This window comes from Hemiscyllium ocellatum, unplaced genomic scaffold (assembly GCF_020745735.1).
Source record: "Hemiscyllium ocellatum isolate sHemOce1 unplaced genomic scaffold, sHemOce1.pat.X.cur. scaffold_1014_rpt, whole genome shotgun sequence".
Classification (NCBI taxonomy): Eukaryota; Metazoa; Chordata; class Chondrichthyes; order Orectolobiformes; family Hemiscylliidae; genus Hemiscyllium; species Hemiscyllium ocellatum.
The window spans coordinates 13,479-39,388 of NW_026867638.1; the positions used below are offsets into that span (position 1 = coordinate 13,479).

The window sequence follows — 25,910 nt, forward strand, 5'->3', positions numbered from 1 at the left end:
AATATCCCATTGAATCTTTCCTGCAACGTTCGCAGTGACATCACATCATTGCTATACTGTGAGTTGCAGAACTGCACACAGGAATCTAGCGAGAGCTAAATTAACTTTTTCCTATTCTGTTACAGAATGAGGGCGTGACTGTCTCGGGAGTATTGATTACGATCCCTAATTGCACAGCGGGTAGTCGAGACTCAACCGTATAGCAGTGAGTCTGGAGTCACATCGAGGCCTGACCAGGTAAGAATAGCAGGTTCCTTCCTCAAAGGACGTCAGTGAACACGATGGTTTTGTTTTTTTCAACAATTGGCCATGTATTTATAGGTGTTATTAGATTCGTAATTCCAGATAAGTATTGTATCCCAATTCTAACACCTGGCATGGTTGGAGTCAAACCCGGGTCTCTGGTCCATTTGCTCTGTATCTGAGTTAACAGTTCCGTGGTAACAGTGCTCGGCCATTGCGGAAAAGCCGTGAAACTAATCTGTCTGAAAGAAGTCGCTTTTCCTCGATATTGTCCTGTGTCATTTTCCTGAGCTTGACCGCCCATAATCGCAAGTCCATATCAGTAAAAGCTGCTACCTGAGGATTGGCCACACAACAGCCGTAACCAAATGGATCAGTTGATCTGCAGGTCCCGATGGTGGGGTTGGGGCACGTTCACCCAGCAACGGTGACCGCAGCAGCACAGACTGAACACTATCAATGTGAGAGTCTGTGTTCGATTCTGCAATGCCTTAATGAAATAGGAAATGACTCCGCAACCACATGATGAAAGAGCAGTGCTCCGAAAACTAGTGCTCAGTTAAACCTGTTAGACTCCAACCTGGCGTTGTATGGTTTTTAACTTTTTACACCATAGTCCAACACCGGCATCTCTAAATTAATGTAATGGGGCTGTGGGATGAAAAGTTCAGTTAGTGATGGTAGGAGGGAGTGAAATCTCTGAGAACGGGTGGATTTGAATTCTGACATATGAAATACAGAGATGTGAGCGAGCAGAATTTGAAGGGAAAAAATTACCTTACCCAAACAACTGATTCCTTGGTGTTGCCCAAGAGCTGCAGCAGATAGAGGAATTACTGCCGTGACTCGGATTCGAACCGAGGTTGCTGCGGCCACAACGCAGAGTACTAACCACTATACGATCACAGCACCCCACAGATGAGAGCGCTGATAGCGTGCAATAAATACAGTCTCATAGGACATATTAGGCAGCGCAAATAATGCACAATATTAGTGCTAAGCGAACAGTGGCAGATATGTGGGAACTCAGAATGGGCTGACCGTTTAATATCGGTTCCCCCAGAGGCTGTGGTGATTCCATCATTAATATGCTGAAGGCTGAGATAAGTAGATTTCTCCAAAACATCAAAAACTCCGGGGACAGTACAGGTGTTGTTGAAATGTATGCTTCAATAGTAATGCAGTTTAACATTGGCTACTTCACCAGTTTCCCCCCACAAGGCAGTAACCACTGCTGCCACATAGTCCCAATTCCCAGCCACAGATTCAGAGGAACTGAGTAGCGCAGTCGCGAAGATGTACAAAAAAGCTTTATCAGCCAGTGGGTGGTTGGAATTTGGAATATACTATCTGCATTGTTCAGAGCGACAGAAACCCTTACAACCTGAATAAATATTCAGATGTGAGCTTGTGATGCCAAGACATATAAGTCTGTGGAGTAAGAATTGTGAAATGTGATTCAGTTCATTAGGCAGTTGTATTTGAGAAGTGTGGCCACATTTGGTTGAAGGGCCTCCTTTGACACTCTTGTTCTCGGTAGTATAGTAGTTAGTATCCCCGCCTGTCACTGGGCTCAATTCTCCACTGGGGACAGTGTAAATATTTTAAAACTGTCGCTCCATTCCCAAGTGTGGGTATTGATACCTGTCCTTCTATTCTAGATGGGGCATGTCACAGGAAGGACAGTGCTGCCTGAATAAAGGTGGGGAAGGACTGCAGCTCTCAGGAAGGCTGTGTGTCAGTGAACGGCCAAACACGTGCCTTCTGCAAACTTCACCTTGTGACTGTGTTGGAATGAAAAGTATTTGACAGACTTCTTCCGGATTCAAGTGTTTACTAGAAGCAGGAAGCTGAGGAAGAAACAACGTAAACACATTCAAATATGAGTGCAGAAGCATTTCCCGCAGCACGAATGAAATTGTAAAGGACAGAGTACCGTTTCGATACATTGAATTTGGGTTCATTTATTCTGATGAGGCTGTTACCAGGGTATAAAACCATTACAAAATGATACAGCATTTAATCAGTATGATGGAACATTGTCTCAGTAATTCGCACTGGTGTTCAGAGGGAGGGTTGGGTTGATTGGCAAGTTGCCCTCTCCTGTCCAGGGAGTGAATTAAGTAAGTTAAGTGAATTAGCCATGGGAAATGTGGGGATAAGGTCAGAAATCACAGGACGTCAGATTATACTCCAAAAGGTTTATTTGAAATCATAAGGGGGGAGGGATTCCCCTTCTTCAGGTGAAATATATGGAAATAGGGAGGGGAGGTGGGACTAGGTGAGATGCTCTTCAGAGAGTCGATACCGGCCCGATTAACTGAAATGCTCTTTACGCACTGTAGGGTTCTGTGATTCCATGAATTGATAATGACGGGGTTTACTGGGGTGTAAAGCCATTAGAGAAGATGCTGATGGGGGTGTACTGAAGATGAGATTTTATTCACTTGTCTTCTTGGAAAACTGAGAACAGTTATCCTTTAATCAAGGAAGACTTAATGTTTTTTTTGTAGGTTATGAAATGTTTGGTCAGAGTAAATAGGTGGAAAATTCCATCTTTCAAGTAAGTAAACATCTAGATATCAGGTGTTCAATGCCTTTAATCAAACCTTTGAAGGAGAAAGAAATGATGAGAACAGAATCGCTGTCACTCCGAGAATCTGGTTTTCAAAATATTTTGAAAGGCACATTTGTTGATATGCAAGGAATAAATTTCACAAGGAGAGACACAGCGTGTGGGTAGGTAAAGGTGTAGGGATGGGGTGTAGTCGGTCGGAAGTTGCAGGGAAACAATGTCTAAATTAGTTGACTTTAAATGTAAAGAAATTCTTTTAATGTGTGCAGCTGAATAAGATTCGGTTCCAAAAGTCTGCATTTTGAAAGATTTGGCTTAATATTCCACCTAAAGCATTGTAAATTGAACTGAGTGAATTTTTATTTATTGTGAAGGGAAGATATTACATAATGAATAGGAAGTGACCAGTTGCTTGGAGAACGACTTCCTGCTTTCATCACATGCGTTCACATACTACAGATCGGGAGCACAGGTTTATCCAGTTGGGTTGTTCATGAGTATTTTAACCTAACACTTCACGCAAAGATCTGATCAGTATTTCAAACAGTCAGTCGGCATTTGAGCCACAGAAAATTTCTCCAATGAAACAAACATTTCATTCTTTCAGAAATTTCTGCTGTCTGTGAATTATACAACGATCCAACATCCAGCGTGATCACTGACTTGCCAACTGTAAAAGATCTAGCAACTTCCTTCAGCAATCACAGCTTCTGTACACAGCCGCCTGTGCTGTGCCCAGTGTCATTTGTTGCCCCCAGGTCACAGCACATTTCTTCTTCCTGAGTTTATGAGCCTTGTTCCTGCTCTGTCTGATCGGTTTAATGAACCTTTTCTGTCACTTCATCCCATCCCCTCACAATTCTGAACTTATGAATAAAATAAGGCGTTAGACGAAATGTTAAACCAAGTGGAAGTATGCTATTCAGCGCAAGGAGTCTGCAAACCATTCAACGAACTCATGGTTGATCTGATTTGGAAATGCTGGTGTTGGAGTCGGGTGTACAAAGTTAAAAATCTCACAACACCAGGTTATAGTCCAACAGGTTTAATTGGAAACACACTAGTTTTCGGAGCGACGCTCCTTCATCAGGTTGCTCATACGTAATAATCATTCAATCCAGTATTTGCTGTAAATGTGGAATTTCCTCTTATTTTACCCAAAGAAACATAGTTGAATGCAAACATTTATTGTACTTCTAATCACAATAAAATTTAAGTATTTTTCATGCAACAAAATCATGTAAAATTCACGCGTTTTGATAAGTCAAATGAAAAAGAGTTAACATGTCTGTATTGTTTCTTTAAACAATGCATTTTGAATTTTTCGAAGTTGAGCATTTTTGCAAAGAAGGGATGTTGTCTTCAGCTGAATAATCACATTGAATGAATAATTCACAGAATCTGCTGTTTATTCGCTTCGAGTTCCCAAGTAACCAAATTAACTAATTTTACTGGTTCTAAATTCCTGGAAAGTATTTGATCATGTTTGAGTCTTAAAGATGAAAAAAAAACAATGTGATTGTACTGATTTCTTTTGATAGAAAGAACTTAATTCAAACATTTCAGGCACATAAATCCTATTCTACAGTGTTACAAAGATGAAAAGCAAGGCAATTTCTTCATCAGTGAAATAAACAAATGTCAATTCCCGTTATTCATTAGTTAGCTCATTCCAAATTTGTAATTAAACAATGCAATTGACCTGAATATTGTTGTGTCCTTTGATCATATTAATTTTCTAATTATTGTTCATTCGTGATTCGTTAGAGCTTTTTATTTTTTGTTTTGCACGTCTCTTACATATTTCACTTCTTGCAAGGGGGCTGGGCATTAGAACAGAGGATCCGTGGTTAGCACTTGTGTCTTACAGTGTTATGCAAATGTGTTTGATTCCATTCTCGGCCACATGTTTGTGTGGAGTTTGCATGTTCTGGTTTTCTCCCACAATTCAAAGATGTGCAGATTAGGTAAATTGGCCATGCTAAGCTGCACAATCTGTTCAGGGATGTGTAGGTTGGGTGCATTAGTCAGGGGTAAATGTCCAGTAATCTGAGAGCAGAATGGTGCTGAGTGGAGTATTCTTTGGAACGTCAGTGTAGACTTGTTGGGCCAAATGGCCTGTTTCCACACAGTAGGAAATCCGTATAAATAGAATTGTGTTTTGCTAAACAAAACTGACATTTAAAAAAATGTTGCCTTTAAAACTTATCTTTAACCGTCAATTGTCAATCTTGTAAAATATCTCAATGTTACTGAAATCAATGTTCAAACAGAACACTGCACATGAAGCCACACAAAGATGTTCATGACCATCTAATTGCTGTTCAGTGGAATAATCACAATAAATATCTTTTTGTTTCTGAGATTAATCACCACTATCACCGAAAGGATCTGGTTATCATTCCCTCCAATAAATGCAATCGTTGTCCTCTGGTATTTCAGTTCAGTCGTTATACACCACACTGGTTGTTCAAAGCATGGTTATTCTTTATTATGAATGGCCAAGGGTTCCAACGGCAAGAGTGTTGTTGGATCTGATTTGTTGCATGTTCTCAAACAGGTTTTCTCTATAAATATTGCAAAAAATGTGTTAACTTGGTCTTGTTCAAGTGCTGATGCTAACCTTTTCAGTTCATGTTCATTAAACATATTTGGAGAAAGTGAGGAAAGCTGAAGCTGAAGATCAGAGCCAAGAGTGTGGCATTGGACAAGGGCAGGCACGTCCAAAGAGCAGAAGGATCGACACTTTGGGCTTTAGGCCATAATCAGAAAATATTCCTGATGAAGGGCTTATGCCCAAAACGTTGATTCTGCTTCTCCTCGAATGCTGCCTGACCTGCTGCACTTTTCTGGCACCACGCTCTTGACATTAGAAAAATTTGACTGAATATTCAGAGATTATACTAAAAGCTGCCTCTGTCAATTTAATTTCCTTTGCTTTCTATTCACTAAAGTTTTCATGTTAATTGTTTCTCCTTTTCTTCTTAAATCGGATACAAATCTCAAAATACAGAACACATTAAAATTCACATGAACTACAAATCTGCATTCTCGACAAGAAAACCAATGGAAGGCGAGATAGAATTCTTGAACAGTTTACACATTCAAATGAAAAAGCAATTCCTTCCAAAAAAATGTTTGCCCGTCTGTATCTCTCTTTCAATTCAATAATCCTGCAAATAGTTTATAATTGTTAATTGATCTCTCTGAATGAGAACCTAATCAATGTCAATGTAACCAGCTGAAACATTAACAACAGATTGATAACTGGGTGTTACAGATTTTATTTGAAGTCAACAAATGTTTGGAATTTACTCGAATTCCACCAGGAAACATTCTTGAATCATAATACAAGAAATGAGATATGTGAGAGACGTGCAAACCTTATTTTTAAATGAACAAACCCCAATATTTTCAAAACATTTCAATCTATCGGTCAAAATGAACAGGTGAATGGAAAAATAAAAACAAGTTTCTGACAATTCATAAACCGAACAAATACAAGTTCACTTTGATAAAAGGACAGAGTAATATTGAGATGAATCACAACATTTAGTTACAAAGTAGGTAACCAGCTGGCTGACATCTAATTAGTGGTTGCATTTGTTAGTTTACTGAAGAAGGTATCAACTTTATTTCAAATTTATATCATGAGAGAATAATGTTTAATGTGTTTCAATTGTTTGGACTTGCCTCTTTGTAACAAAAAAAGATCGATCACATTACTTAGACATCGTTATCTTTAATTCTGCAACATTTTCAAATTTCTCCAGGAACTTATAAGTAACAGAATTAGATACAGGTATCCCCACTATCCGAAAGTAGAGCGTTATTATGAAACCTTACAGAAGCTGAAAAGGGGCAAATCGAAGAAGCATTAATTTAAATGGGAACCATCTCCCCTTTTTTTCGTAAAAGTGAAAATCCTCTTCAGATTTCTTTCAGTTAGAGAAAACAGGGACAGATGTAAGTCTTTTGTAAAAGCAATGTGGCTAAAGTGAAGTTTCCAACACATATTTCTTGATAACCTGACACAAATAAGTATCAGATTTTGTGATTATTGATGTAATAGATAAAAGCAGATCTAATGTTGAATTGAAAAGCAGTTCAGTCTGTGCTTAGGTGCTCTCTAATCACCATTCTTGATATATTTCTGGTGAAGGTGTGATTTGAAACCTTCCCTCGAGTCCAGTAATATAGACACTGCCACAGCTCCACAAGCTCCTTTCATAATGTTCCCACCCAGGACGGGCAGGATTGTAATATTATGTTTAATGTGGTTACACAAATGAAAACTAATCAGCTGTCTATTGCAGTATTCGAATGGGAATTAATTAGGTAGTTTCTGTGTGTAATGGACTGGAAATTAAATAATATTTTACAATAACATTACAATGGTGGTCTTAAATAAAGAGGAATCTCATGACAATTCTTTGAAAGACAGATTGATAAAACTGCATGATCATTGTACTTTGATTTAAAAATGCAATTTCCCTTCCTTTCAACAATGTATAACTTCCACAAATTCAAAATGAACAGTCATCGATAAAGAAAGGAACAAACAGATGTTAATTCTATTTTCTGTACATAAACGTGCGAGGAATTTTAAGTAAGTTATATATATGTAAAAAGAAAGCTCTTATTGTGCTTCGAAATACAATAAATGTTAGCGTGAAATGAAATATAATCAAATCAATTCAACTGTGTTTTCTCAGTTAAAATACAGCTCAATATTCAAAGTAATCGAGTGATTGTACACTGCAATATCTTTACATTAATTCAGTGCTGAGACATAATTCCACATTTATACCCCATATAGTGAAGCAAACTTGTGCTAGGAGTCAGAGGGGATAGGGGATGTCCTTAATGAGTACTTGGCTTCAGTATTCACGAGTGAGTGGGACCTTGTTCCTGTGAGGACAGCGTGAAACAGGCTGATATGGTGGAACAGGTCGATGCTAAGGCGGAGAATGTGCTGAGCATATTGAAAAATCACAGGGATAGATGTCCCCTGGGCCAGAAAGGATATAACTTAGGTTGTTATGGCAAGGGAGGCAAATGATTACTGTGTTTTGGCAATGATCTTTGCATCCTCACTGTCCACTGGAGTCATACCAGATGATTGGAGGGTGGCAAACATTACTCCCTTATTCAAGAAAAGCAATTGAGATAATCCTGGGAATCATCAATGAGTCAGTCTTACATCAGTTGTGGGAAAATTATTGGAGAGGATTCTGAAAGACAGAATTTATGATTATTTGGAAAAGTATTGATTGATTAGAGATGGTCAGCATGGCTTTGCGAGTGGCAGGTTATACCTCACAAACCTTACTGAATTATTTGAGGATGTGACAAACACATTGATGAAGACAGAGTAGTGGATGTGGTGTATATTGATTTTAGCAAGGTGTTTGATTAGGTTCCCCATGGTAGGCTCATTTAGAAAGTAATGAAGCATGGGATACAGGAAAACCTGCCTAGTTAGAAAATAAATTGGATGGCCCATAGAAGACAGGGTGAGATTACATGGATAGTTTTCAGCTTGGAGCACGGTGACCAGTAGTATTCTGAAGGGATTAGTTCTGGGACCTCTGCTTTTTGTGATTTTTATAAATGACTTGGATGAGGAAGTGGAAGGGTGGGTTAGGAAGTTTGCCAATGACACGAGGGTTGGTGGAGTTGTCGATAGTGTGGAGGGCTTTTGTAGGCTGCTAGAGGACATTGGCAGAGCTGGGCTGAGAAGTGGCAGATGGAGTTCAACCTGGGAAAGTGTGAAGTTATTCATTTTGGAATTTCAAATTTGAGTGCATATTTTCGGATTAAATGCAGGATTCATGACAATGTGGAGGAACAGAGGGATCGTGGGGTGCACGTCCATACATCCCTCATGGCTGACATCCAAGGTGATAGGTTTATTGAGACGGTATATGCTGTGTTGGCTTTCATTCGCAGGAAAATTGAGTTTAAGAGACACGAGGTTATGCTGCAGCTCTATGGATCCCTGGTGAGACTACACTTGGAATATTGTGTTCAGTTCTGATCACCTCATTTTACATAGAATGAGGAAGCTTTAGAAAAGGTGCAGATGAGATTTACCAAGATGCTGCCTGGACTAGAAGGCTTGTCTTATGAAAAAAAAGGTTGAGGGAGCTGGGGCTTTGGTCATTGAGGTGAAAGAGGGTGAGAGTTTGCTTGATAGATTTTTATAAGATGATGAGGCATAGATAGAGTAGATAATGAAAGAGTTTTCCCCACAAAGTGGCATAATTTTAAGGTGAATGGGGGAAGTTGTGGGGAGATGTCAGAGATAGTTTCTTTATAGATAGTGGCGGGTGCGTGGAATGCCCTGCCAGTGGTGGCAGTAGATTCAGATCCATCAGCGACTCTTGGATAGGCACATGGATGATAGGAAATGAAGGGCGTGTTGGTTAGTTTGATCTTAGAGTAGGTTATTCAACTCAGATACATATGCTTCCTTTATGGTTCTGTGGGTGCTCACTCACTCCTTCCCTTCAGTTTTACATCAATTTCACACTGACTGTGAGGGTGGGAATGAATTTGTAAATATAAATACTCCAACCGAAACCCCTCACAGGTCAGGAACTGTTTTTGCTACTTTCATCACTCACAAGGAACAGGAAAATAAAGGTTCAGTCACAAATCTTACAGGAACATAGCGGTTATAATCACCAGGAAAGGCTGAACAGCTCAAAACGCTTTTCTCAAGGAAAGAGGAGGCTCAGAGAAAACGAGTAGAAAGCTTTGTGTCTGTGTTTTCAGAGATTTGAGGTTGAAATCATTGGGTTGAAAGCATGCTTCATTGTCCCAGATCATCAAAGGTGCGATCTAAATGTGCATCTTGCTTACTATCTGTCTGAGTTAACAATCAGACGAACAGGTCAGTGTCTGTGTGTTTTTCCAAATCCCTGATTGAATCTGTCTCCCCCAACAAACTCAGGTGCCTCACCACACTCTGTGTTACGGAGAAACTCTGCCATTACAATGAGAACTATCTTTGCTGTCACCTCTCCTCGGGATTCCGCCTAATCCCCACTTCCCTTCATTAAATCCCAGCTGCCTCTAGTCCACCCACATGGACATGTTGAAGAGCTTAACAGGAGATTGGATTGAAACCGAGAGTTCAATCGACACAATGAAAGAGGAAGAAGGAAATAAACGGTGATTGTGAATCCCAGCGGATACAGACTCCAGGATTAATCCTTGTCGGCATTCCTGCAGTAATATGAGACAGCACTCGATGATGAGAGTTAAACCCGGGTGGCAGGAGAGGGAGCCACTGAGCATTAGCAGGTTTAGTTCAAACACAGGAGGTTTGTTCAGTCAGTAACAGTGTGTTCGATATGAGGGTAAAGTGAGCAGTGAGGGGAAATGTTGCCGAAAGCCGCAGATGGACAACTTTCATTGGAACAGGAGGAGGCCATTCAGCCCCTCAACTTTGCTCTGCCATTCAGGATGATCATAGCTGATGTGTGACCTAACGTACAATTTTTGAAACCCTTTAATTTCATCTGCAACAGGCAAGATGAGCATTGGAAAACTAAACATCTGCAAATGTTGGGAAATCAGAAATAAAAACAGAAATTGCTGGAAAAATTCAGTAGGTCTGGCAGCATCTGTGGAGAGTGAACCTGTCGTGTCCAGTGACCGGTCAGGTGACCAACTGCAGCTGACCATTCTGCCTGTTCTGGAACCCTCTCTGGAACAGGTTCTGGTGCGGGAGGAATGAGATTGTCAATGACAACTGAGACAAACAGTAGGATGCACTCAATTAGAATTAGGAATTTACTTACCCCTCCCAATGGGACACTCACCGACACAGTCACACTGCGGAGAGGCTGTTCACCTGCCCCACGTATGGGGAGGGATTTACTCGATCTCACAATCTGCTGAGGCACCAGAGATGGCACAGTGGGTTTAGACCCTTCACCTGTTCCATGTGTGAGAAAGGATTCATTCAAATCTCTCACCAGCAGAGACATCAGTGCATTCTCACTGGGGAGAGGCCATTCACCTGCTCAGTGTGTGGGAAAGCATTCACTCTGTCCTCTGACCTGCTTAAACACCAGCGAGCTCACTCTGGGGAAAGATCATTCACTTGTTCCCAGTGTGTGGGGAGATTCACTCAAATGCAGCACCTGCGGAGTCCCCAGTGAACCCACACAGGGGAGAGGCCATTCAGATGCTGTGTGAGAGAAGTGATTCAGTGATTCATCCTGCCCCCGAGACCCCAGCGGGTTCACACTGGGTAGGAGCTGTTCACCCCTCTGTGTGACAATGGATTTGCTGCGTCTTCAACACGATTGAGAGCCCAGTGAGTGCTCACAGGGAAGTGGTCATCCACCTGCTCCGCGTGGACTGCAGGACTCTGATTCTGATGTTACTGTTCATCAGACTCAGGAGCGGCCCTTGTACATGATGACACTGTTGCAGTATTGATGTTGTTGTTGTTAACCACATTAACTGGGCTGGGGTTGACTGAACTTACATTGCCACTGTCTAAACCTCAGGATGTCCCTCTGGGCAGGATGTCTCTACAAACAGCAATGGGACAATGAGCAGGGATCATCTGTTTTATTTTAAATTGTGATAATAGCACTCCTGCTTCACAGCACTAGTTACAAGGTTGGAGTCCCCACATTCTCCCCATGATAGTGTGGGTCCCCTCCAGGTGCTCTGGTTTCCTCCCACAGTCCAAAGATGTGCAGGTTAGGTGGATCGGTCGTGCTACCTTGTCCACAGTATCCAGGATTGTGCAGACTAGGTGGACCAGCCATGGGAAATGCAGTGTTACAGGGATGGAGTGCTCTGGGCGTGATGTTCTTCGGATGGTCGGTGGGGTTTGATGGGCCAATGCTCTCCTTCCACACTGTCGGGATTCTATTCCATGATTGAGGATAAAGGCTACACAGCCGGGTGTCCTTGGAGAAGGAGCATGTGGTGTGTATCAATGCTCTTGATGCCTTTAGATAGAGGTGGGTTCCGCAGGGGATACAGTGCTTTATCTCCACCGCTGCCCCCTCCCCACAACTCTACTTTGATTTCGTCCTTTTCTCACTCTGTCACTTGTAATGGTTTGCTTGGCCCGTAATGGGCTTTGTTTGGAAATATTCAATTGGTTACACAAATGGTTTACTGCAGATGATTATATGTCTAGATTAGAGTGACGTTGGAAAATCACAGCAGGTCAGGAGCCGGAAAATCAACATTGTGGCAAAAGCCCTTTTCCAGCACCACTCTAATCTAGGCTCTGGTTTCCAGCATCTGCAGCCCTCACTTTTGCACTGCTGGTGATTATATGTTAATCAAAAGCAAAATGGCGTAATGATGATTTTGATGGTGGGAAGGTTGCTGTGATAATATTTCTGGTCAGAGAAATGGGGAAAAAGAACGCTTCACAGCTCACAGAATGAGAACTGAAAAGCAGTTAAATCAAACCAAAGGTTCAGACAGGGAGGGAATATTTCCCTGGAGCTTGAGTAGCTGGAAAGTGGTGGTGTCCAGGAATAGACAGGATTTTGTTTTACAGAGGTTGAAAGTTTTAAAACTGTTATATTCAGACAAATTATTTTCTTTAATTTTATTTGCTGTTCAAAAAACTTTCACAACATTTTAAAACCAAAATTTATCTTTAACACAAGGTTTGTAAATGTTAAATAAAATCCATCAAACCATCGCTCACTAAAACCTGTTGTGGAAGTGCAATCTCTTGGAGAATCCCTGCGCACTCCTTCCTTCCCGGGCTCCATGGCTATATACATACCTGGGAGATAGCAGCAGGAGGCCATTCGGCCTTTCAATCCTGCTCCACCATTCAATGGGAAACAGCTGACCATCCAGCTCAGTCTCCTGTTCCTGCTGTGTTCCAATCCCCTTTCATGACTCTACCTCAAGAACGATATCTAAGTCCTCCTTTGGTTTTACTGCCTTTTGTTCCAGTGACGTTGTGGTGTTACTGTGTGGGTGTAGGCAGGGGTAATGTGATGGTGCTGCCTCCTGGAGGATGCACTCAGCGTCCCTCATCATCCTGCAGTAACATCAACTGGGGTTCAGCAACTAGAGATAGAACCATTTCCAGGATATGGGCATCACTGGCTCAGCCAGCATTTATTCCCCATCTCTAGTTACCCTTGAGAAGATGGTAGTGAGCTGCTGTCTTGTACCATTCACAGTCCATTTGGTGCAGAGAGACCGACAATGCTGGGAGGGAGAGTGTTGCAGGATTTTGGTGGAGTGATTCTCTATCTTTGGTTCTTCAAATGCTGGTTAACTTAATCACAATCTGCACATGACTTTGAGATTTCAGTCTGCAAATCTTCACCATCTAGCACCCTATATAAAGGAATATGTACAGATTAGAAATTCAGAACAGACAATTCTAGTTTCTCTGGAATATCTTTTACCCCTTTCTTCCCCCGAAGCTGTAACCCGCCAACCCACTTTCTCTCTCCCACCATTCTGACTCTGCTACCCCCTAATGTACACCCTCCCCATTCTCATGGAGTTACTGATAAACAGATCCATTCCACCACTTCCCGTCCCTGGTTAGACTACACCCTTTCTGGGTTCACTTCCTTTCCCTTCAGTTGCTGCAAGTCAATAATGTAACAGCAGAATGAAACAAAAGTAAACAGAAAGGGAGGTGGCAGATCCTAGACAGAAGAGGAACCTTCAGTCTGGGAGAATGGGTCAGATCCTTCCTTGTTTCCCATTGGTCGATGCCCAGTGTTATGACGAGTTGAGGATGGCCTTTGGCCCCACATGGGTGTAATGACACTTTGACCTCCTGCCCCCCAACCGATATGTTCATCCTCAAAGTATACTTACCCAAAGCACATGTTCCAAAACCCGCTCACATTCTGCACATGTAGCGTGCAGGGTTTCCCCACACACGTGCGGTCCCTGCCACAGGTACTGTGGGAGTTGTAGCCCCCATGAAGTCACTGGAGCCTGTCTCTGGAATGTGAATGAAAAGTATAGGCTGGAGGATGTTGTGTATAGGATCCCCATTCAGACAGACAGGACCTGTGGGCTGTCACTGGGTTTTACTGAGACACCTGCTTCCACAACCTGATTTTCTGATGTAAGGAATATAGATTCAGCCAACTGGGGCGTGGGAAGTGAATAGGAGGAGCAGATTTTAAGCAGAGGTGGTTCAATGGTTAGCATTGCTGACTCTCAGCGTCAGGGACCTGGATTTGATTCCAGCCTTCGGTGACTGTGTGGAGTTTACACGTTCTCCCCGTGTCTGTGCGAGTTTCCTCTGGCTGCTCCAGTTTCATCCCACAGTCCAAAGATGTGCAGGTTAAGTGGATCGGCTATGCTACATTGCCCACAGTATCCATGCATGTGCAGGTTAAACTGTTAACCATGGGAAATACAGGGAATGGGTGAGTCTGAATGGGATGCTCATTAGAGTATTGGTGTGGACTCCATGGATGATTATCTCGATGTGTTGTGAATCTGTGGAATTCCCTATTCAAAATGCGGTGGATGCCAGGACAATGAGCAGATTTAATGAAGAGATACAGATGTTGAATTTGCAATGAGATGAAGGGTGAGAGAGAGCAGGTGGGAAAACCCAGCTGAGACCGAGGTGAGCTCAATCATCACCGTATTAAATGGTGGGGCTGGTTCGAAGGGCTGCATTGCCTCTCCTGTGCCCAGTGCTCATCTTCTTACGGTAATAACTGGAAAGCTGCATCCAAAACTCACCACCTTCATCTTTTGGAAAAAGCAGGATAGTCAGGTGGATTAGCGTTCCAAACTTAGATAGTGAGGAAGCGTGTAGGAGATAATGATTTTGCAATTTTAAACTGAGGGGAGACAGTGATTTATGGTTTTAGACTGTGAGGACATTCACACCGTCCAGAATACTCTGTTGTGAACATCCATCCTGTACTTTAATACAAAGCCAAGGTCTTCGACAATGGAACACAAAACACCCAGGAAACATTGCCTCACCTCGTAATCTGATAAAAGACTTCTGATAAATCTGGTTGAACTTAGAACACAGCTGGAAAGCTGGAAGATTAAATCTAATCCAAGATCCAGTGCTTAAACAAAGGAAACTACAATAGGATGAGGCAGGAGTTGGCTAATGTAGACTGGAAGCAAAGACTTTACCGTGGGAAAGTTGACGGACAACGGGGGAATTTTTCGAAGTGCTCAGCAAAAGTATCTATCAGGGAAAAGGAAGGACTGTAGGAAAAGGAGTAATCTGCCATGAGTGGCTCAGGAAATAAGGGAGTCTATCAAATTGAAATAGAAGGCATACAAATTGGCAATAACCAAGGAGAAACTAGGAGATTAGAAAAAAACTTTAAAGACCAACAGAAAGCTAGATGGGATTGGGGGAGAAAAGTGATGAGTAGCTGTCCCCAGGGCCGGAATAGCAGTTTACACTGGTAAAGGGGAACCTATTGTGTGGGGAAATGTGGCGTCTCATTGTTGAAGCACTTAACTGTTACCATAGAGATAATCCTGATCATGTTACAAATCACAGCACACTCCAAAAGCTTGTACTTCCAAATAAACCTGTTGGACTATAACCTAGTGTTGTGTGATTTATAAGTTTGTCCACCCCATCCCAACACCAGCTCCTCCATATCTGAATCCTGATAGACAGCCCCACTGAAACTGAAGTGCTTGTCAGATACTTGAGGGAGCCACAGGGGTGTATGTTTTAACCACAAAGTGCGAAACTGAAGTAGACTTTCTAACTGACTGTTGCCGTGGAGATAATACTGAGAGACAGAATCTATTCAAAGTCCCAAACCACAAAAGGTATAAGAATGGGAGCTTTACACCAGACAGGTGGGGCTTTACCTGTTGCTGCCTGGTGGTGTTCTGCATGTACACTATCCAGGTAACTGCCATGTCTCATCAATAAAGACTCTAAGAAGACCTCTCAGAGTTCTGTGCCTAGTTATTCCTATCCAGCAGGGTTCAGGAATATGAGGACACCGCAGTCAGTCTTCACAGTGGAGGATACTAAGAACATGCCAGTAATTGATAAGGAAACTGAGGAAGGTGAGGACCTAGAAACAACCATTATCATGAAAGAGTTAGAGCTGGGCAAGCTAATGGAGCTAAAGGTAGATAAGTCTCCTTGCCCTGATGGAATACATCCCAGGATACCAACAGTGTTAGTGGGAGAAATAGCATCCTGCAGCAGAGACAGGCCCTTTGGCCCAAACTGGCCCATGCCGACCAGAATGTCCATCCACACTAACCCCATTTCCCTGCACTTGGCCCATCTGCTTCTGACCCTTTGCTATCCATGTATTTGTCCAAATGTCTTTTACCTGTTGTTAATGTACCCGCCTCAACCACTTCCACTGGCAGCTCTGTCCATATACATACCACCCTTTGTGTAAAACAGGTGTCTCACAGCTTCCCTTTTATTCTTTCCCCTCTAACCTCCAACTGATGCCCTCCAGTCCTGGATTCCCTGGGAAAAAGACTGAATGCATTCACCTTATCCATGCCCCTCATGGTCTTATACACTTCTCGAACAGTACCCACTCAGTTTCCTCTGCTCTAAACAAAACAATCCTCGCTTGTCCAACCTCTCCCTATAACTCAGACCCCTGAGCCCTGAGAACATCCTTTTTAAATTGTTCTGCACTTCTTACAGTTTAATAACTGAAACCTACACTGCATTCATCATATTTCCAGTGCTTCCCCACGGCACTGGAACCAACGTGACAACGCCAATGGATTACAATCCATGATCGAGAATGAACTCCTTTACAACAATCCAGTTTTCATAGTATTTCCCATGGTGCAGGTATCCTTGTGTCTTTCTGGTTGTATGGTTAATTAAAGACTTGTCCTTCTACAAAGAAAAGCTATGGCTTAATTGTTCCTGGGAAACATGCCATGATTTTTCAGACTTTCAAAAACAAATGAACTCACTCTCCACAATCACCACCCTAACATGGACTTGGCTGTACCTCAGTATTTTTTTCCAGTCACACTGAGATTTGGAATATTCACCCACGGACAGAATACACACCTTTCCTTCCACATGAAAAGGCCAATGAATATTCAGATCGGCACGGATCAAGTAACTATCAGATCTGAACATGAAGTTCAATTTGAATTTCTCATCCACAAATCCACCCTTTCAGTACCCTACACCTGAGAACACAACTCACCATATTAATACTGGATGGATCTTTATAAGACAATTATAGTATTAAATTGTAGTTTCATCTTTTCCAAAGTTTTAACTTTCAGTCTAACAATTGCTTTCATCTGTGAACTGAAATCCAAACCAACCTCCTCACTCCTTCCCTCCACACCCAGTTCTCACACTCTCTCTCCTCTCTTTGAATTCAGTTTCCTAGCTCTTGTCTGCGGACGAAGAACCAAATCAATGAGTCTGATTCTGAGTCCACCAGGGTGGGGTGGGGGGGGGGGGGGGGGGGGGGCGTTGTTGGTGAATCCTCTGACGACAACCACCCTGCATACACTGCTTCCTGCACACTCTGGCCGAAACCCGTCTTACTGAAATGAACCAAATTGGGACTCTAATTGCAGGCCCATCCTGGTCACTTTCCATAAAAACCCTGAATCTTCACAAAAGAGTTCTGATAACTTTCTGCAAAACGCTGCACCACTGATAGTCTGATCACAGTGTCGGGGGGGGGGGGGGGGGGAAGGGGCCATTCCCCTGGGTCCTGCTCCCAGAGGGAGGAAGCTGCCAATGAAGCTGCCAAGTCCATACTGACCCTCCAAACAGTAACTTACGCAGACCCATTCCCCTACCCTATATTTACCCCTGACTAATGTAACTAATACTATAGGCAATTTAGAATGGCCAATTCACCTGTCCTGCACATCTTTGGATTGGGGGAGGAAACCCGCTCAGACACGGGGAGAATGTACAAACTGCACACAGACAGTTGCCAGAGGCTGGAATCGAAACCGAGTACCTGATGCTGTGAGGCAGCAGGGCTAACCTTCCCGTCTTCTTCTCTATAGACGGGAAGGAGTGGGGCTGGAGAACTGGGGTAATGTGATTGCAAACAATGAATGAATGTGGAGGACACTGGGGGATGGACAGGTCAGTGAGGGACACGAGCAATGCAGCAGCAGAACGGGATCCTGGACAAACTGAGCAATGGGAGAGTCTGACAGGAGAGAAATTACAGGAAGGTTCTGTTTAGAGGCTGAGGCAGGGACAGCTGGGAGACAGTATGGCCTGGTGGCTTGGGCAGGTTTTCTAATCATCCTCTTCAAAGATGCTGTTCCTCAACTCTGAGCCCGATCCTCCTGGTCCAGAGGTAAAGACACTGCCACCATTTCCTGGTGGGCAAGGGATACGGGGACTACCGTTCAAAAGGAACTCAACTGTGTTGGTAACATTAACAAGACTCAATACATAGTCACTGACAAAATGCTGGTGTACTTGAACTTCATCCCGAATATTAACACCTATAACTGGGCAACGCAGACCCCGATGTACAGAGTTAAATCCTGGATATTAATAACAGTTTTGTGCATGGGAAATCATGTCTCATGAATCTGACTCAGGTTTTTTGAAGAAGTAACAAAGAGGATTGATGAGGGCAGAGCATGGACATGATCTACATGGACTTCAGTCAGGCGTTTGACAAGGTTCCTCATGGGAGACTGGTCAGCAAGGTTAGATCGTATGGAGTACAGAACTGGCCCGAAGGTAGAAGGCAGAGGGTGCTTTTCAGGCTGGAGGCCTGTGACCAGTGGAGTGTCACAAGGATCGGTGCTGGATCCATTACGTTTCGCCATTTACATACATGATTTGGATGTGAACATAAGAGGTATTGTAAATAAGTGTGCGGATGATACCAAAATGGGAGGTGTGGTAGACAGGGAAAAAGATTACCTCAGAGTACAAGAGGATCTGGATCAGATGGGTAATGGGCTGAGGAGTTCAGTTTAGAAAAATGCGAGCTGCTGCATTTTGGAAAAACAAACTTTTGCAGGACTTACAGTTTACAGTAAGTTCCAGGGTAGTGCTGCTAAACAAAGAGTCCTTGGAGTGCAGGTTCATAGTTCCTTAAAAGTAGAGCAGCAAGTAGATAGAATAGTGAAGGTGGCAGTTGGTCTGCTTGCCTTTATTGGTCAGAGCATTGAGTATAGGGGTTGGGAGGGCATATTGCGGCTGTACAGGACATTGATTCGGCAACTTTTGTAATATTCCATGCAATTCTGGTCTCCTTCCTATCAGATGGATGTTCTCAAACTTGAAAGGGGTCAGAAAAGAATTGTAGGATGTTGCCAGGGCTGGATAGGCTGTTTTCCCTGGAGCATCAGAGGCTGAACGGTGAGTGGAAAGAATTTTTTAAAATCAGGCCGGGCATGGATAGGGTAAATAGACAAGATATTTTCCCTGCGGAGGGGGGAGTACAGAACTAGGGGAATGGGAGGGGAGGGTAGACAGAGAGGGGGTGGATCGAGAGGGTTGGGACAGAAATGGGTGGGGGCAGAGAGGGGGATAGAGAGGGGAGGCACAGAAATGGATGAGGGCAGAAAGCGGGATTAGAGGGGAGGGGAACAGACGGGGGCTACAGAGGGGGCGACCGACGGTTGGGGGGGGACAGACGGAGGGGGAAAAGAGATGTGCGATCGACAGGGGGGCGACTGACAGAGGGGGGGAAAGACCAACAGTTTGTGGGACAGACCAACAGGGTAGTGCGACCGACGAGGTGGGGGAGGCGCGACAAAGGACTGACCGCCGGGGGTGGGGGAGGGGAAACCAGACAGAGTGTGGGGAGACGGGGGGGAACAGAGAGGGGGAAGATGCAGAGTTATTTTATTGATCTACAACTCAACCCTGTTCCTGTTTTCTCCTCCTCGCATTAATTCCCTCTGAAGGGCTCAGAACAACTGCATAGTTCCTGGAAAGTGGGGTTTCAGGGAGATCAGGTGCTGAATGCGGCATTTGGGACACTGACCTTTAATGGAATGCGCTGGTCAATAAATGGACTCTGGTTCGACTCCACTGTCTGTGTGGTGTTTGCACATTCTCCCTGTGTGTCTGGGTGGGCTTCCTCTTGGTGTTCTTAATTTCCTCCCACAAATCCGAAGACGTGCAGGTTAGCTGGATTAGCTTTGGGTAATGATAGGTTACAGAGTTAGGGTGGAATGCTGTTCCGATGGTTGGTATGGTCTCATGGGGCGAAAGGCCTGCTTCCACACTGTGGGGATTCTGTCACTGAGTACAGGGGTTAGGAGGTCACGTTGTGGCTGAGTAGAGCATTGGTCAGGCCAGTGTTAGAATACTGCATTCAATTGTAGTCTCCCTCATTTCAGAAAGATGTTACCAGAATAGGACTCAACTTCTCAAAGAAAAGTTCCTGGGAAGTGTTGACAAACAAACAGACCGTGCAGTGTGGGTTGATAGTTCCTTGAAAGTGGGGTTGAAGGTAGACAGGTCGGTGAAGGTGGTGTGCGGTATGCTAGCTGTTATTGGGCAGTGCAGTGAGGATAGGAGTTGGGAGATCATGTTTCGGTTGTACAGTTTATTGGCTCGGCCACTTTTGGAATCCCGAGACTGCTTTCAATTCCAGTCTCCCTGTTACAGAAAAGATGTTGGGAAACTTGCACGAGTTCAGAAAAGTTTACTAGGATGTTGCCAGTATTGGAACATTTGAACCATAGGGAGAGGCTGAATAGGCTGAGGCTATTTCTCTGCAGCACTGGACACTTTAGGTGGCTTTATCGAACTGTATAAAATTATAAGGAGCAATGATAGGGTGACTAGTCATGGTTTCTTTTTTCCCAGGGTAGTGGAGACCAAACAAATGTGAATCTTTTTCCCAAGGTGGAAATGACAAATCCTAAGGAGAGATGGCAAGTTTAAATGATATGAAAACCGAACCAACTGAAGATGCTGTAAACCAGGAAGAGAAACAGAATTTTCTGGAAAAGCTCAGCAGGTCTAGCAGGAGGTGTGAAAAGAAATTAGAGTTAATGTATCTGAGGAAGGATGACCAGACCCGAAACTTTAACTGATTTTTCTTCACAGATGCTGCATGACCTGCTGAGCATTTCAACATCAGTGCAAGTTTAAAGGGAGTGGTTTGGAGTATATACCTGAGAGGAACTTTATGAAGTTTATAAATTGAAGTGAGACCACATCTGGGATTAATGACAGAAGTTTTGGTCCCTTTATTTAAGGAAATACATCATTTCATCAGAGGCATTTCACAGAAACCTGACTGGGATGAACCCTGGTTCGCAGGGATTATCTTTTAAGAAAAGGCTGAAGTAGTTGGGACTCCACCCACTGGATTTGGGAAGAATGAGAGGTGATCTCATTGTAACATGTAGAATTCTTAAGGAATTTGACAGGTTAAATACCGAGAGGATGTTTCCCATCATGAGGGAGTCTGGAAGCAGATTTTGGGTCAGTCACGGAATCACGGATTCTGTTTTAGATTCGTCAAGTTTAAGGCAACACCAACACGGGTCAGGGGTTTCAGTAGCAATGGAGCTGGGGTGAGGTGGAGACAAGCAACATTTTAGAGATTGGAATTCCTGGTGTTTGTGATTGTGTAGATATCTGATCAGAAGGTCAACTTGGGGTTACAGATATGACAGCAATATTGTGAAGAGTATGGTTCTATCTCAGATAGTTCCCAGGGAGAGGAAGGGGGTTAGCAGTAAGGGAAAGGAATTTGTAATAGCAACTGAAGGCAATGAGTTTAACCACTACAATGTTTCATTGGGGGAAACTGCAGCCAATCGCGTAGTGGGAGTGTGATGAGCAGTTTGATAACTGAGTAATGGAGAGGGATGATGGGGAGGGAGAGCTGGGCATTGTCAGTGTACATGTGAAACCTAACACGGTGCTTTTGGACGATGTCACCTCCTGGCAGTATGTAGGTGAGAAACAGGAGGGACCAAGGAGAGATCCTGGAGGGACACCAAATACAAGGAATTCAGAAAGAAAAGGGAGAGTGGAGATGGAGGAGGTGTTTGCAACAACGGTGAGGTCAAATATTAGTTTGTAGCAGAATGGGAGAGAAGGACATAACCAGAAAAGAGAGACAGATAGAACAAAGAACAATATCTGTGACTTAGTGAGGGGGAGTGGTGAGGAGGAGGCGCAGCCTAACACCAAAAACACTATTTCTACATTAGTGACGTCACCCAACTCCACCCTAGTCTCAGCTCATTTACTGAAACACTCGTCCATCCCTGTGTTATCTCCAGACTTCGTTATCAAACACACTCTTTGCCAACCTCCCACATTCAACTTACATGCAATCTCAAGAGTATCTAAAACCCTACTGTCCAAGTGCTCACTTGTACCAAAATTTGTGGATCCATCAACAAGCAACAATTTAAAATTCTCACCCTTGATGTAATTCCTGGCTGTGAACATCCCTGTCTCCCTGCACCACACAACCTGTGAGACCCCGAGAACTCATTTTCTTTCAGATTCCCAACGATATGTTTATTCATTGCTTCACCTGTCTGGCTGTTTCTACTGTTGCCAAGGCAACACTGTCTGGAATTCCCACCCTAACCCTCTCAGACCTGCTTTCCTCCTTTCAGGTATTCCTGAAAACCTGTTTATTTGGCAGTTCTTTTGATCACCTGACCTAATATCCCCATCTGTGGCTTTATGTCAGAAGCTCTCAATAGTATTTCTGTGGAATTATAAACTTAAAAAAAAACAAACTGTTGTTGATTTGCACATACATTGTCAACTCTTCACTGTCGCTGAGTGAATAATCTATAACAGCTCTTACCCAACCACATTGTGGGAGCACCTTCACCACATGAATTGCAGCTGTACAGGAAGTCAAACATCACCCTCTCCCCAGGCAATGGGGCTTTGGCACTGATCACTGGGATCTGTGGAGGGAGAAACAGTTGATATTTCAGGGAGTGTAAAATGCATTATAGGGAGGGAAAATGGTGCAGCATTTGGGATTTTCAAATTGGTGTTTTACAATGTGCACTACGTTCTGTAAAACCTCTCATTCCATACCGTGAAAATTTCCTTCTCTTTCTGGTCAATACGTCTTTCCTTTCCCCTGCCCTGCACCTTCACACATTTCCAATGTCTTGGTCACAACACACTGTGCTGTCCGTGAAGTTTACCACGTGGTTGAGTATTGTCCCGCCCCTCATTCACTCCGATTGGTTGAAGCAACAACTAGCACCTCTGGCCCCCGTTCCCGAATTAACATCAATAATCCGAGGCCCATTGTGGGCTGGAGCATGCTCAGTGCTTCCTGCTTTTGCTGCTGTTCATCAGGTATAAGAGAGAGAGGGCTCATCCCTGTTTCTCCTGATGTCAGACAATAACAACAACTACCTGCATTGTATGGAGCCTTTCACATTGACAAATCTCCTAAAATGCTTCACGGATGATGGAAACGTTGATTAAAGAGAACGATTTTTAGATACATCTTTAAGGTGGACAGAGGGGGTTAGGGAGGATATTCCAAAGGTTTGTGTCCTCGGCAGCTCCAATTGTGGAGTGATATAGGTGGGCAACAGCTTACAATGGAGACAGTTAGGGGCTAACCATAGGTTAAGAACCCCATGTCGAAGCCCCCTACCCCACACACCAGACCTTGTCCTCACAGCCTGTCATTACACACTACCTAAGGTTAGCCACTAACAGTCTCCATTAACAGCTAGTCACCCTCCCCCAGCCACATTGTTATCCACTCCTTTATCCAACCGTTCTTCTCACTCTATTCCCACCTTTACTCCTTATATCCTCCCCCCACACGATCTTCTGCAAATAAACTGACTTTTTTTCCTCAGTAACATCTGTTCTGTGGAAGGGACACCGGATCTTAAACTTTAACTCTGATTTCTCTTCACAGATGCTGCCAGACCTGTTGAGATTTTCCAGACCCTCCTGGTTGTTGTTTCTGTTTTACATCTTCCGCAGTTCTTTTGGTTTTAATTTACCGGGAGTTTGTAATTCAGGTCCAACAGCCTCTTTCCCAGTCCCTGCTGTCTCTCCCACCCCCACCCAGTGACACTGCACCTGCACAGCTCATGGACAGGTGTTGTCTTGCTGGCCACACCCCTCATTCACTCCCATTGGCTGCAGGACCACACAGACTCTCCTCCTATTGGTCTGGAGCTGCCATCAATCAGCCGGGCACCATTGTCATGAGAGTGGTTGGCTCCTCCCTCTCTCTGCCCTGGGATGAACTTCATCATTCACAGTGAATAGAGCAGTATCACCCAGCACATGGGCTGGGGGCTATTCAGCCCATTGGGGCTGTATTCTCTCTCTCTCTGGAGATGCTGCAAATCTGTCCCAAGTCCCCTCCCATGAGCCCATAGCCTCCCAAATCTTTCCTTAAAAAGTAAAATTCCAAGTCTGTTTCAGAATACCTGCTGAATCTGTGTCGTTCAGACTGTTCCAGATGCTCAGAACTTACTGAGTAAAATAGCGTTCACATTTTCACCTTGTATTATTTGCCAATTACTTGAAAATAGTTACTAAAAATTGTGACAGTGTTAACAATTCCTCTCTCTCTCTGTAAATTCAAGACCTTGCAACCAAATCTGCACAAGATCGAAATCACTGCTTCACCTTCTCAGCTCCAAGGATAATTATCTGTGCTTCAGCTAGCTCTGCACAAAAGAGAGGAATGCATCTTAAATTATCAACATCAAAGAAACAGACCTTCGGTCCAATTCGTCTGTGCCAACAAGGAATCCTAAACTAATGGATTCCCATTTACCATCTATTGGCCTGTATCCATCAAATCCCTTCCTATTCATGTATCCAATTGGAAGCCTTTTAAATGTCGGGATTTTATCAGCCTCCACTACGTCATCTGGTAGCCCCTCCCATACACACACCACACTCAGCTTGAAAACGTTGCCACTTAGATCCCTTTTAAATCTTTGCCCTCTCAACTTAAACCCAGGTGCTCTAGTTTTGGACCCACCTAACCTGAGGAAATAGGACCCCAGCTGCTCACCTTATCCACGCCCCTCGTGATTTTATAAATCTCAATGAAGTCACCTCTCAGTCTTTGACTCACCTGAGAAAATAGCCACAGCCTATTCAGCCTCTCCCTGTAGCCCAAATCCTCCAATCCTGGCAACGTTTTTGTAAATCTTGTCCAAACCTTTTCAAATTTCACAACATCCTTCCCAGAACAGGGAAATTCAAACTGAAAACAGAACTCCAGAAGTGGCTTAATCAACATCCTGTCCAGCCACAATATGACGTCCCAGTTTCTGTATTCAATGCATTGACCAATAACGAAGAGCGTTAATGGAGTCCCATTTGCCAGCGGTTCACCCTTATCCCTCTAAATCCTCCCTCTTCATGTACCCAATCAGATGCCTGATTCCAAGAACAGGGAGATTGGAACTGAAAACAGAATTCCAGAAGGGCCTTCATCAGTGTCCTGTCCAGCCACAATATGACAGCACAACAGCTGCATTCAATGCATTGACCAATAACGGGGAGCGTACCAAATGCTGCATTCACTCCCCTGCCTACCTGTGACTCTACTTTCAAGGAACTATGAACCTGCACTCCAAGGTCCCTTTGTTCAGCAACGCCCCTCAGGACTTTACCATTAAGTGTATAAGTCCTGCTCTGATTTGCCTTTTCAAAATACAACAGCTCACATTTATCTAAATTGAACTCCGTCTGCCATTCCTTGCTCCAATGGCCCATCTGATCAAGATCCTGTTGTATTCTGAACTAACCTTCTTCACTGTCCATGACATCTCCAATTTTGGTGTCTTCTGTAAACCTACTGACCATACCTCATATATTCACATCCAAGTCATTTATTTAAGGGCCCAATATCCATCCTTGCAGCACATTACTGCTCACAGGCCTCCGGTCCGCAAAGCAACCCTCCATCATCATCCTCTGTCTCCTACCTTCAAGGCAGTTTTGTAATGGCTTGCTCTCCCTGCATTCCATGTGATCTAACCCTGCTAACCAGTCTGCTTTGTGGAACCTTGTTGAATGTCCATATAAACAACATTCACTGCCTGGCTTAATCAATTTTTTTCGTCACTTCAAAATACTCACTCAAGTTAGTGAGACCCAATTGTGCATGTACAAAGC

At 43.5% G+C, this 25,910-nt stretch overlaps 1 long non-coding RNA gene and 1 other non-coding gene across 4 annotated transcripts in view; both read right to left on the reverse strand.

Annotated features, from left to right (window-relative positions):
* Positions 1–1,080: 1,080 nt before the first annotated feature.
* Positions 1,081–1,152, reverse strand: trnah-gug (transfer RNA histidin (anticodon GUG)). The gene has a single exon. It is a non-coding gene; the product is annotated as a tRNA-His (tRNA).
* An 11,759-nt stretch (positions 1,153–12,911) lies between these two features.
* Positions 12,912–25,910, reverse strand: part of LOC132809166 (uncharacterized) — a 33,025-nt gene continuing 20,026 nt past the window's right edge. For all 3 annotated transcript variants that reach the window (XR_009642236.1, XR_009642235.1, XR_009642237.1), the window contains 3 exons: positions 22,588–22,693; positions 13,664–13,792; positions 12,912–13,168 (listed from right to left, as the gene is read on the reverse strand). This is a non-coding gene — a long non-coding RNA (uncharacterized LOC132809166). The remainder of the gene's footprint in view (positions 13,169–13,663; positions 13,793–22,587; positions 22,694–25,910) is intronic.